Genomic DNA, 14,520 nt, shown 5'->3' with positions numbered 1-14,520 from the left:
GAAACATGCTTCCTGCTTTGAATGAACCTACAGTCTAAAGAGGAAACCAAATAAAGAACCAAAAGATGGACTGCAGGCTAATGAAGTCAGGGAACATTTCTTAAAAAGAGCTGATGTTGGAATGATGTCCTCTGTGTACATGGCAGTGGAGTAGTGGTTAAAGCCAAGCAGGTAATCTACCACGAAGGACCTTGCCTGTTATATTATAAAGCTATAACCTTTTAACATGTGTTAAGAGGAGAATTACTTTTTCACATTTGCTCTTTGAAAAATTACTGTGGTGGCATTGTGGAGTATAGATTGGAGGTGAGCAAGAATAGAGTCAAGAGGACCAGTTAGGAAACCATTGCAGTGATCCGACTGAACGTGGTGAGAGTATAAATCAAATCAGTAACAGCAAAAGTAGAAAGAGAGGGGGTATGTGGGAGTCATTGACATGTCACTCAGGTTTGTCTTCAGGAAGAACTTGATATTCAGCTTCAGGTAGTGCAGTTCACCAGCCTGCTCCAGCTGGAGTCTTCAAAATCTACTGCAGCATTTCAGTTAAGATCATGCTCATCCGGGGGGACCCCAGCCAGTGGCTATCATTGCTCAGCACTGGGATCAGGGCATTTTTGCCCAACGTGGGACTCTTGAAATGGTCACTGCTAGTTTCCTTACTCGGTTGCCTTAAATTTTGAAAAATCTTCCTTATTATCTGACCCCTATCAAGTTTTCCGCACAACCCGATGCCTCTTACTATCCAATTCTTCTTTCCCTCTGTATCTTTCACAGGGGAAACCCCTGAATGAACTGCCTGAACTCATGCCTCCAGCTCAGCATTTACTTCCAGGAGAATGTGATGGCCACAGAGTGTCTGAGAAATAATCAGAAAATAGAATTGGCAGGAACATTTATTGATGGGAAATGAAATAAATCAGAAGGATAATTCAAAGACAACTCAGGATTTTTGGTTTGAGTGACATTTCATTTCACTGAAACATGGTTACAGAAAGAAGAGCAGGTCTGGGGCACCTGGGTGGCTCAGTTGGTAAAGCGGCCAACTCTTGGTTTCAGCTCAGGTCATAATCTCACTGTTCATGAGCTTGAGCTCAGCTGGAGAGAATGCTTGGGACTCTCTCTCTCCCTGTTTCTCTGTCCCTCCCCTGCTCAAACGTGCTCTATTCCTTTCTCTCAAAATAAATAAATAAGCATTAAAAAAAGAGCAGGCCTGGAGCAGGTAGTGGCACGCAGTAGTTTATCCCTATAAATAATTGTATATATTTATATATATATACATTTANGTGGCTCAGTTGGTAAAGCGGCCAACTCTTGGTTTCAGCTCAGGTCATAATCTCACTGTTCATGAGCTTGAGCTCAGCTGGAGAGAATGCTTGGGACTCTCTCTCTCCCTGTTTCTCTGTCCCTCCCCTGCTCAAACGTGCTCTATTCCTTTCTCTCAAAATAAATAAATAAGCATTAAAAAAAGAGCAGGCCTGGAGCAGGTAGTGGCACGCAGTAGTTTATCCCTATAAATAATTGTATATATTTATACACACACACACACACACACACACACACACACACAAACACACATATTACTACATGCCTATTATTTCCCATAGTGCCTACCAGGGTAATTTTTAATAGTCCACCTGCGATAAATATACACTTGTCAAGAGAATTAATTGGAAGGCAAGAGAAAATAAAAATAAGTATTTCTGAATTCCAGAGACATTATACCCTAATTCAAAAATTGACTTATGAAGGTGAAAGTCTTACTGATTTAATTCCAGTCCACTCTTTCATTTACTAGAATTCATAGCAAGAAAAGAGGCAAGGTGCTACATACCCCAGCCTCTGCCTACCAGCATGTGTCAGAATCAATCTGTTTCCTCCCAAATGCCTTAGAAATTTAAGTCACCCATGCCAGCCCCTCCATTAGTAATCTTAGGCTTCAAAGGAAATAAAAAGCTGTGCTTTTTTAATAGATAAGTGGTGACATTCTTATAGGAATGATGAGTGAGTCACTATCAGCTCAGCCACACACCATTTTTCCCTATAAGTTTGTATTTCTGTCATAATTAATTAACTATATCTGAGCATTTTTGCAAATTATCACCAAGTATAAGAATTAATGTTTGTTCTACATCCTATATTAGGATGCCAAGAAAGTTTACACATTTGCCTCTTTGTCCCTTTCTTGAAAATCCAACATAATCATTAATGGTATCAAGATCACATTTTTGTTTTTGTTTTTTTTTTAACTGAGATATAATTAACATATAGCATTATATTAGTTTCAGGTGTACGATGTAATGATTTGATATATGGATACATTGCTAATCTACCACCACCCATAGATAAAAATTGCTTTTCCTTGTGAGGAGAACTTTTAGGATTAACTGTGTTAGTAACTTTTAATTATACACTACAGCATTGTTAACTAGAGAGACACCATTCCTTACGTTACATCCCTGGGACTCATCTCACAGTTAGAAGTTTGTATCTTTTGACCACTTTCATCCATTTTTTCCTTGTGGCCCCAGTTCTGGTAAGCACCAATCTTTTCCCTGTATCCAAAAGTTTTTTGTTTTTATTGTTATTGTTGCTGTTTATTATTTTTAATTTTTTACTTTCCACATATAAAGGGGATCATATGGTATTTGTGTTTCTTTCTCCAACTTATTTTACTTAGCATAATGTCTTCAAGGTCCATTCATGTTGTTACAGTTGTCAGAATTTTCTTCTTTTTTATGGCAGAATAATACTCCATTGTGTGTGTGTGTGTGTGTGTGTGTGTGCATGTGTGCACACACACGCATGTGCACATGCATACACATGGATACACATATATATCCCATGTTTTCTTTCTGCGATCACCCATCACTGGAAACAGGTTGCTTCCATGTCTTGGCTATTGTAAATAATGCTATAATAAACAGGGTAATGCTGTTTTTTAATTTTTCAAAAAAATATTTTTTTTTAAATTTCCAGTATAATTAACATACTGTGTAATATTAGTTTAAAGTGTACAATACTGTCATTCTTTACTTCCATACATCACCTGGTGTTCATCACTACGAATGTACTCCTTAATCCCCATCACCTAGTTAACCTGTCCCCCCCAACCACCTCCCCTCTGGTAACCATCACTTTGTTCTCTTTAATTAAGATCTCTTTCTTGGTTTGTCTCTCTCTCTTTTTTCTTCCTTTGCTCATTCTTTTTTTGTTTCTTGTAATCTACATATGAATGAAATTATATGATATTTGTCTTTCTCTGACATATTTTGCTTAGTATAATACTCTCTAGCACAATCCATGTTGTTGCAAATGGCAAGAGTTCATTCTTTTTTATGGCTGAATAATATTCCATTGTGTATATATATCACCTCTTCTTTATCCATTCATCTGTGAAAGGATAATTGGGCTGGTTCCGTAATTTGGCTATTGTAAATAATGCTGCTATAAACATAGGGGTGCATATATCCCTTTGTATTAGAGTTTTTTGTATATTGAAGGTAAATACCCTGTAATTTGAGTACTAGATCTTAGGTAGTTCTATTTTTAACTTTCTGAGGAACTTCCATACTGTTTTCCATAGTGGCTGTACCAGTTTGCATTCCCACTAACAGGGTTCCTTTTTCTCCACATCCTTGCCAACACCTGTCCTTTCTTGTTTTTTGTTTGTTGCTTTTTGTGTTGTTTTGTTTTGTTTTACCATTCTGACGGGTGTAGGGTGGTATCTCATTGTGATTTCTGTTTGTATTTCCATGATGATGAGTAATATTGAGCATTTTTTCATGTGTCTGCCATCAGCATATCTTCTTTGGAGAAATGTCTGTTCATGTCTTCTGCCCATATTTAATTGGATTACTTGTGTTTTTTGTGTTGAGTTGTATAAGTAGTTAATATATTTTGAATACTAATTCTTTATCAGATAGTCATTTGCCAATATCATCTCCCATTCAGTAGGTTGTCTTTTAGTTTTATTGTTTCTTTTGCTGTGCAGAAGCTTTTTTTATTTTGATGTAGTCTCAATTGTTTATTTTTGCTTTTGTTTCTCTTGTTTATGGAGACATATCCAAAAATATATTTCTATGGCCAATGCCAAAGAACTTACAGTCTGTGCTCTCTTCTAATATTTTTATGGTTTCAGGTCTCATATGTAGGTCATTAATTCATTTTGAGTTTATTTTTGTGCATCGGGGAAGAAAGTGATTTGGTTTCATTCTTTTGCATGTAGCTTTCCAGTTTTCCCAGCACTGTTTGTTGAAGAGACTTTTTCCCATTACATATTCTTTACTCCTTTGTTGAAAATTAACTGACCATATAATTTGAGTTTATTTTTGGGTTCTCTATTTCGTTCTAATGATCTATGTGTCCATTTTTGTATCAGTACCATACTATTTTGATTACTACAAATTTTCAGGTGATATCTGGGACTATGATACCTCCAAATTTTGTTCTTTTTCAAAATTGCTTTGGCTATTAGGGGTCTTTTGTGGTTCCATGCAAATTTTAGGATGATTTATTCTAGTTCTGTGGAAAGTGCTATTGGTATTTTGATAAAGATTGCATTAAATGTATACATAAACTGGGTACTGTGGACATTTTAATAATATGTGTTCTCCCAGTCACTGAGAATAGAATATCTTTCTATCTGTGTTGTCTTCAATTTCTTTCATGAGTGTTTTATAATTTTCAGAATAGAGGTCTTTCACCTCCTTGGTTAAGTTTATTCCTAGGTACTTTATTATTTTTGGTGCAATTGCAAATAGGATTATTTCCTTAATTTCACTTTCTGCTGCTTCATTATTAGTGTATAGAAATGAAATGGATTTTTGTATATTGATTTTGTATCCTGCAACCTTACTGAATCCATTTATCAGTTCTAGCAGTTTTTTGGTGGACTCTTTAGAATTTTATATATATATAAATAAATATATATATATGTGCATATATATATAGAATCATGTCATCTATAAATACTGAAGTTTTACTTATTTCTTACCAGTGTGGATGCCTTTTATTTCTTTTCCTTGTCTTATTGCTGTGGCTTGGACTTCCAGTATTATGTTGAAGAGAATACATGATAGTGGACATCCTTATCTTATTCCTGATCTTAGGCAAAGAGTTCTGTTTTTCACCATTGAATATGATGTTAACTGTGCATATTTCATATATGGCCTTTACCATGTTGAGTTGTGTTCCCCCTAAACCTACTTTATTGAGTCTTTTTATCATGAACCAATGTTGGACTTTCTCAAATGCTTTTTCTGCATCTATTGAAATGATCATATGGTTTTTATCCCTTTTGTGTTATGATGATGTATCACCTTGATTGATTTGAGAATATTGCACTGCCCTTGCATCTCAGGAATAAATCTCAACTGATCATGGTAAATTATTTTTTAAAATTTATTGTTTGACTCAGTTTGCTAATATAGTCTTAAGGAATTCTTGCATCTCTATTCATCAGATATTTGGACTCTAGTTCTCTTTTTTTGTACTGTCTTTACCTGGTTTGGGTATCAGGGTATTGCTGACTTCATAGAATGAATTAACAAGTGCTACTTCTTCTATTTTTTAAATAGTTTGAGAATAGGTATTAACTCTTCTTTAAATGTTTGCTAGAATTCATCTGTGAAGCCAACGGATCCTGAACTTTTGTTTGTTGTGAGTTTTTTTTTTAACACTTATTTATATTTGAAAGAGAAAGTGCACACACATGTGCATCTACAGGAGAGGGGCAGAGAGAGAAAGGGACAGAGGATCCCAAGTGGATTCTGCACTGAGGGCAGAGAGCTCAGTGTCGGACTTGAACTCAACCATGAGATCATGGCCTGAGCTGAAGTCGAGACTGAGCCACCCAGGTGCCTTGTGAGTTTTTTGATTACTGATTCAATTCCATTGCTGGTAATTGGTCTGTTCAAATTTTCTACTTCTTAGAGATTCAGTTTTGGGAGGTTTCATGTATCTAAGAATGTATCCATTTCTTCTGGGTTGTCCAGTTTGGTGGTGCATAGTTTTTCCTAATATTCTCTTATAGTCCTTTGTATTTATGTAGTGTCAGTTGTTATTTCCTCTCTTTCATTTCTGGTTTTGTTTGAATCTTCTATTTATTTTTGTTTTAATTAATATGTCTAAACGTTTATCAGCTTTGTTGATCTTTTCAAACAACCAGCTCCTGGCTTCATTGATCTGTTTAATTGATTTTTTGTACCTGTTTAATTTATTTCTGCTCTAATCTTTACAATTTCCTTCCTTCTTCCAGCTTTGGGTTTGCTTGTTTGTTTGTTTGTTTGTTTCTTTTTTTAGCTCCTTTAGGTTTAAGGCTAAATTGTTTGTTTAAGGTTTTCCTTGCTTCTTGAGGTTAGCCTATATTGCTATAAAACTCCCTCTTACAACAACTTTTACTGCTTCCTAAAGATTTTAGACCTTTTTTTAAATTTTTATTTGTTTCCTTGTATTTCTTTTTTTAATTTCCTCTGATTTATTGGTAGATCCATTCATTGTTTAGTAGCATGTGATGTACCATCCTTGTATTTGTATTCTTTCCAGACTTTTTCTTGTGGTTGATTTCTGGTTTTCAGTGTTGTGGTTAGAAAAGATGCATGATATGACTTCAGTCTTTTTTTTTTTTTTTTTTTTAATTTGTTCAGAGTTTTTTGGGGGACCTAACATGTTATCTATTCCGGATAATGTCCCATGTACACTTTTAAAATAATTTGCATTCTGCTTTTTTCAGTTGGAATGTTTTGAATATCTCTGTTAGATCCTTCCATCTGGTCCAATGTGTCTTTCAAAGTCACTTTTTTCTTGATGATTTTCTATTTGGATGATTTATTCATCGAGCTAAGTAGTCCTTATTATTTTTGTATTACATCAGTTACTTCCATTATGTTTGTTATTAGCTGCTTTATCAATTTGGGTGCTTTCATTTTGGGTCATAAATATTTATAATTGTTATATCTTCTGGATGGATTATTCCCTTTATGATTATGTAGTATCCTCTTTGTGTCATTGTTCCTCTGTTTTAAAATCTATTTTTTAGTGTAATTATTGCTACCCTGACTCTTTTTTCACTGCCATTTTCGTGATATATCTTTTTCTGTCCCTTCACTTTCAGTGTACATGTGTGTTTAGATCTGAAATGAGACTTTGTTAAGTAGCACATAAATGGATCTTGCTTCTTTATCCCCTGTCACCGTATGCCTTTTGATTGGAGTGTTTAGTCTACTTACATTCAAAGTAATCATTGATACATATGTAATTATTGCCATTTTATTATTTGTTTTATGGTTGTTTTTGTAGTTATTTTCAGTATTTTCTTTTCTTGCTCACTTCTCTCACATTTTGCTAGCTTGCTTTAGTGGTATATTTGGATTCCTTTCTCTTTTTGTCCCCACCCCCTGCTTTCATATATCTATTACCAGGTTAGATTTGTGGTTACTATTAGGTTTTTACATAACATCTTATGCAGATAGCAATCTATATTAAGTTTTTGGTTGCTTAAGTTTGAATGCATTCTAAAAGCACTAAAGTTTCACTCCTCTCCCTGCCACATTTTGGATATATTGTATCATACTTTATATCCTTCTATTTTGTGACTCCCTTGACTGATTTTTATAGACATACTTATTTTTTTTTTCTGTTTTTTCACCACCTACTTTTCTTACTGCTGCATATAGTCTTTCCTTTCTACTCAAAGAATCCCCTTTAGCATTTCTTATAAGGCTGGTTTAGTGGTGTTGAATTATTTTAACTTGTTTGTTCATATATCTCTTTCTATTCTGAATGATAGCTTTGCTGGATAGAGTATTCTTGGTTGCAGGGTTTTGTTTTGTTTTGTTCTGTTTTTTCCCCAGAACTTTGAACATATTATTGCACTTCCTTCTGACCTGCAAAGTTTCTGCTGAAAACTCAGCTCATAGCTTTATGAGATTTCCCTTGCATGTAACTGTTTACTTTTCTCTTGCTGCTATTAAAATTCTCTCTTTATCACTACTTTTTGCCATTTTAATTTTATGTTTGGGTATGGACTTCCTTGGTTTGATTTTGCTTGGGATTCTTTGAGCCTCTTGGACCTGGATTTCTGTTTCCTTTCTTAGATTCAGGAAATTTTCAGCTATTAATTATTCTAGTGATTTCTCTGCCTCCTTTTCTCTCTCTTCTACTTCTGGGATCCCTATAATACAATAGTTATTACACTTGATGATATCACTGACTTTTTTTAATCTATTCTCATTTTTATTTGTCTTTTCTTTCTCCTATTCAGCTTGATTGCTTCCCATCACTGTGTCCTCCAAATTGTTGATATCTTCTTCCGCTTCTTTTAGCCTATTTCTTCTAGTGTACTTTTAGTTTGTTATTAAGTTCTTCATCTCTCATTGTTTCTTTTTTGTATTTGTGTCTTCGTTGAGGGTCTCACTGAGGTCTTCCACTCTTTTCTCATGTCCACTAAATGTATTTATGACCATTACTTTAAACTCTCTATCAAGCATAACACTTACCTCCATTTTGTTTAGTTCCATTGCTGTGATTTTTTTTTTTCCTATTCTTTCATTTGGGACATATTCCTCTATCTCCTCATTTTATCTAGTTCTCTGTGTCTGTTTCTGTGTTTTAGGAAAGTCAGCTATGTCTCCTGCTCTTGAACATAGTAGCCTTGAGAAGAATAGGTTCTGGGTGCCCTGCAGTGCAGTGTCCCTTGTTTACCAGAACCTGGTGCTTCAGAGGTGTCTTTTATATGTGTGTTGTGTGTGTCCTACTGTTATGACCTCACCACGTTTGCCTTTAGTCCAGTGGTCTGCTGTGGTTCTTTTTGTCTGTTATGGACACAGCTTGCTCCCTGTATTGTTAGGGCCAGTATGAGGCCACCTTGGGCTTGAGTTGGTTCAGAGCAGGCATTTGCCAGTGCTGTGGTTACACAGGAAATGAAAAACACTCTTCCTGCATTGTCCCCTGAGAAGCTTTCATTGGTGGGCAGAGTCTGCAGTCAGACCAGATGTCTTCCCCTGGCCCACTGCTGGGGCCCCAGTTGAAGTGTTGTATGTGGTTTTCTTCCCTTTTCCCCAGGTCTGGAATCCCTTTAGGGTGGTTCTGTCCCCTGCTGAGACTCCTTGCACACTGCCACACTTGTGGCACAGCTTTGGATGGATCCTGCCCCAGGTATATTGGAGAAGGTAGATTCACAGGAGAAAGTGGGGACAGAACATGTGTTACTTAGCAAGGCATGTGCAGACCTGCCATGTCAGGGGACCTGTGCATGCTTTCCAAAGATCCTATGTAAGGTACAGTGAAGGGGACAGGTCCATTGAAAAACATGGGATGGCACATGCTGTTACCAAGCTAGATGGAGAGTGTTCATGCTACACTGGTTCCTCCAGATGTCCATGTGTCGAGTTGGGAGGTAGGGGAAGTAGGCAAATGGGGCTACCGGCTCCATTGTTCTTTGAGATGTCTCCCAATGATCCCTGTCCCTCTGGCACATGCTCTGAGATTAGTAAACAAATATCCTTCCTGTATACCACAGGTATTTTTCAAACTGCTGCTGTTATGCTGTATCTCAGTAGGGCTGTTTATTATACTGTCTTTGTAAGGGTATGAACTCTGTTTCTACCGGCTCTTCTGCTTTCCAATATCCAAGACTGCTGGTTTTTAAAATTCCAGGTGTTAAGCCACAATGATTCTACGAGCTGATAAAATGAGACTCCTCTGTTTTTCAATGCCAAATATTTATGAGAATGTGTATTCCCAGTGCAGGCCCCCTCTTCCTGTAGTGCCTGGTTTGGGGATCCACTCCTCCCCCATCTATATGCCCAGGGCATCCCTCCTTTCCATCCATTGACAATCCTGTGAGTCCATTTGTCTCTCTAAAGTCTCTGTCCTTTCTACCTACTTTGATGTGGCCTCTTCTCTACACTTAGCTGTGTAGAGCCTATTATCCCAGTCCTTGGGTCATTTTCTGGGTTATTTACACTGATATGGTTCTTACCTACATGTATCCATGGGATAAGGTGAGCCTAAAATCCTCTTACTCTGCCATCTTCTTCGACAAGAACATCTTGATATCTTTTTGAGTTCCTGCATTTGTTTCCTTTAGATAAATGCAGAGAGGTAGAATTGCTGGATCATATGGTAGTTCTATTTTTAAATTTTTGAAGAAACTGCATACTGTTTTCCGCAGTGGTTATACCAATTTACGTTCCTGCTAACAGTACACAAGGGTTCTCCTCTTTCCACATCCTCACCAACATTGCTATTTCTTGTCTCTCTCTCTTGCACGCTATATATACATATATATTTGCAGTTCTAACAGGTATGAGGTACTTTCATTGTGGTTCTTATTTGCATTTCCCTGATGTTTACTGATGTTGAGCACATTTTTGTATACCTATTTGTCTTCTTTGAAAAAATGTCTATTCATATCCTCTGCCCATTTTTCAATTGGATTTTCTTTTTGTTTTGTTTTGTTTTGTTTTTTTGGTATTGAGTTTTATGAGTTCTTTATATATTTTGGATATATAACCCCTTATCAGATATGTGACTTGCAAATATTTTCTCCCATTTGGTAGGTTGCCTTTTCATTTTGTTAATCCAAAAAATTTATTGCCAAGACCAATGTCTAGGAGCTACCACCTGTTTTCTTCTAGGTATTTGATTGTTTCAAGATTTCCACTCAAGTGTTCAATCCGTTTTGAATTAATTTTTGTGTATGGCCTAACATAGTGATCCAGTTTCATTCTTTTGTGTGTGGACATCCAATTTTCCCAACACTATTTATTGAAGAAACTGTCATTTTCTCATTGTATATTTTTGGCTCCCTTTTCATAAACTAGTTGACTATATATGTGTAGATTTATTTCTGTGCTCTCTACTCTGTTGCATTGATCTATGTGTCTATTTTATGCCAGCACCATACTGTTTTTATTAACATAACTTTGTAATATACTTTGAAATCAGGAAGCATGATGCTTCTAGCTTTGCTGTTCTGTCTCAAGATTGCTTTGGTTGTTTTCAGTCTGTTGTGATTCCATAAAAATTTTAGGATTATTTTATCTATTTCATGAAAAGTACCATCTGAGTTTCAACAGGGGTTGCACTAAATCTGTATATTGCTTTGGATAGTATGGATATTTTAACAGTATTAATTTTTCTACTCCATGAGGATAGATTTTTTTTTTCCATTTCTTTATGACTTTAGAATTTCATCAATGTCTTATAACTCCAGTGTACAGGTCTTTCACCTCCTTGGTTAAGTTTATTCCCAGATATTTTATTGAAATTGTAAATGGGATTGTTTTCTTAATTTCTCTTTCTAGTAGTTTGTTATTAGTGTACAGACATTAACTTATTTTTGCATATTGAATTTGTATTCTACAACTTCTCTGAATTTATTATTTCTAACAGTGTTTTGTTAAAATCTTTAGAATTGTCTATATTGTCATGCCATCTGCCATAGAGATGTTTTTTTCTTTTTTCTTTCCAATTTGGATGCCTTTTATTTTTCTTGCTTAATTGCTTTGACTAGGACTTTCAATACTAGTTGGAGTAAAAGTGGCAAGAGTGGGCATTCTTGGGTTGTTATTGATCTTAGAGGGAAAGCTTTTTGTTTTTAATCACTGAATGTGATGTTAGCTATAGGCTTGTTATATATATGGCCATTATTTTGTTGATATATTCCCTCTATATGCTCATTGTTGAGAGTTTTTATGATAAACAGATGTTGTAAGATCATATATTATAAATCCTCTGTTAAAAAAATGAGCTGGTAGTATTTTTTTTTTTTTTTTCCATTCAAAGGTGCCTGTAGATAGTCTAGGAAAGGCAGCGAGTTTACCAAAATGTTAGAGGGTTTTTTTTGTTTGTTTGGTTGGTTGGTTTTCTGATATTCCAATTTGTAATACAGTAGTAAAATAGGATATTTTAATTGAAGCCTATACCCAAAATTCTAGAGTAAATTTTTGGCCTAAGTATGGGATCTACTCAGTAACAATGTTCCTATACTATTAAATTATTTTATGTGAATGAACTTAAAGCCTGAGTAAAAACATAGAGGTGAAATCCTGTATTATCAGAATCCAGTGAATAATGCACAAGATCACTATTAGCAGAAAATAAAGGCTTTGATGTTGTCCACTCTTCTTGTTTCTCCCACATTTATTCATATACCAACCCTGTGCTGATATTTTATTTTTAGTGTATATATAATTTAGACTATAACTTAGTGATAACAATCTCTGCATTGTTTTATTTCAGATAACAGGAGCATTATAAGCTTAAATGTATACTTATATATTCTGATTGAAGTATTGTATCTGTTTAGAAACCCAACTTACATAATATTAATTACAGTTATATTTTGTGTTAGAGTTTGTTTCCCTCTAGCATCCAGAGGTATGAAGTTCATTCCATATGTAATTTCAGGTCAACACAGGATGCTTAATTAGCAACTAGTTGAACTGGTAAAATTGGAAAGCAATTCCACTCTGATCATTTTAGCACCTATAATAATATTTCATACACAGTTAACTCATAGAAATAACCGATATTATCTGGCTCAATTTTCCACGCAATGCAAAAATTCATTGGCCATTGGCCATTCAGTTTCCACTTAACCTCAGTGATGGGGACATTACCACTTGATGAGGTTGTACATTTTATGGTTTGACAGCTTTGGATTTTAGATACTCCTATAGCATTTAAATGTTCAGAGTTCAGCCTATTTCTTGGCAATTGACTCTTATGGCAGAAATGAAAGTATTGATAGTATTAAAATGACAAAATTTGGGGGATACCTGAGTAGCTCGGTTGGATAAGGTCCAACTCTTAGTTTTAGCTCAGGTCATGACCTCACAGTTCCACATCAGACAGTGTTGACAGTGTGGAACCTGCTTGGGATATTCTTTCTCTCTCTTTCTCTCAAAATAAATAATTTTTAAAAAATTAATATTTTTATTAATCCTCTTTATAAGTAGGTTGAATTTTATAAGAGAGGGCATACATCATATAAACAAAAGTTACCCTCTGTATCTTGTTCAGAAAAATAAGACACAATAATTGCTCCCTTGTATCAAAACTGACTCAGCCCTCTTTACCCCATTTCAAGGGTCTATGCTTAAAGCTTAATACTTCTAGCTCCTTATGTTCTTTGTCCCTAAACACTCAACTGTTGTTTACAACTATTATTCCTATTAACTGAATTTCCGTATCCCCAATTCTTATCCTCAGTTTAGTGGTGTGACCTCTTTTGGCTTGCTCTTATTTGAGGTTTCTTGACACTATAATGTACCCTGGTTTTAAGTGATTCAACTCTTGATTCTGCACAAGAGGCTCAAGACCTTTTGCTGACCTCCATTATTAATGATTTACAAACAGAGAAAAACTTTAAATGGCCAGCAAGGATTTTGAGGGCAACAAAAGGGAAGATAGATAGGGCAAATCAACACGCTAGTCATAGGAAGCATGGCTACAGTCCAGTGATGACAGAGGGCTCATTCACCACTTTCTCTAAACTTGCCACATTTCCTCTTAAGTGAGCCAATTTTGGATTAGAATCAAGCAGAAGAAAAAAAGTAGTGTATATGGAAGATGCTGTGTGCTTTTGATGCTAATTTGATGCCCTTAACGTTTTTTAGCTGAAACTTCAAGACTCAGAAACAAAGATCAAGCGCACGGCACATTACAACAAGTCCCACTGAGGCATGGGTGGCCCTGGAGCAGGTGAGTGTCTCAGGGGATCATTATCTGGCTAGAAGTACTTTAAGAAGAATGTCTGTGGCAGAGATCTAAGGAGCTCACAAAATTCAAAGCAAAGTGTTTGGATCTCTATTCGAAAAATTTTGACAAATGCTTCAAGGTGCAAAGGTAAGAATTACAAAGGTCCCATTTCTCAGCTTCCCCTGCTCCCCTGCAGAGCTTCCGTTGATTTCAAAGACTTGGCAGGCTTGGATCGGCTCTGTGGGGCATGGACCCAGGCAAGGAGTAGACCAAAGACAAGAAAAAAGAAAAGCTGAACAGGAGAAAGAAAAGTTCTCTGGATGAATGTTAGTACAAAAGATTGTCCCTTTCTTCTGACTCACATGAAGGCTAATACAGCTGATCTCAGCATCCATGATACATACATACATATATATATACATATATATAGAATGTTTATAATAGAAACTATATTCTATGTAAGATACAGATACATGTGATCATATAGCATCTGCAGAATAAATAAAATGCATCTCTTCTTTTTTCAGTAAAATCGAACCCAAGGCAAACTTGGATAGGAGCAGTAAGGATATTAGAGAATGTCACTATAAATCCTAGTGTTCTTTGTTACCAATTAACAAGTGATTATATTTCATCAGCAAGAACATAGTGAGAGATACCACATTATTCAAGTCAGTTTAGGGCCTGAGTAATAAAAGCTCAGAGGGTGAGAGATTTGCTACGAAAAAAAAATGTTTTCATATGAAGACTTTGGAAACTAGGTATATTTCTATTTCTATTCTGTAAGTCTTGCATCTTAATTTTTTACATTTAGGT

The sequence above is a fragment of the Crocuta crocuta genome, unplaced genomic scaffold (genome assembly GCF_008692635.1).
Source record: "Crocuta crocuta isolate KB4526 unplaced genomic scaffold, BGI_CrCroc_1.0 scaffold32, whole genome shotgun sequence".
In the NCBI taxonomy this organism is placed as follows: Eukaryota; Metazoa; Chordata; class Mammalia; order Carnivora; family Hyaenidae; genus Crocuta; species Crocuta crocuta.
This window is presented reverse-complemented; position numbering follows the sequence as displayed.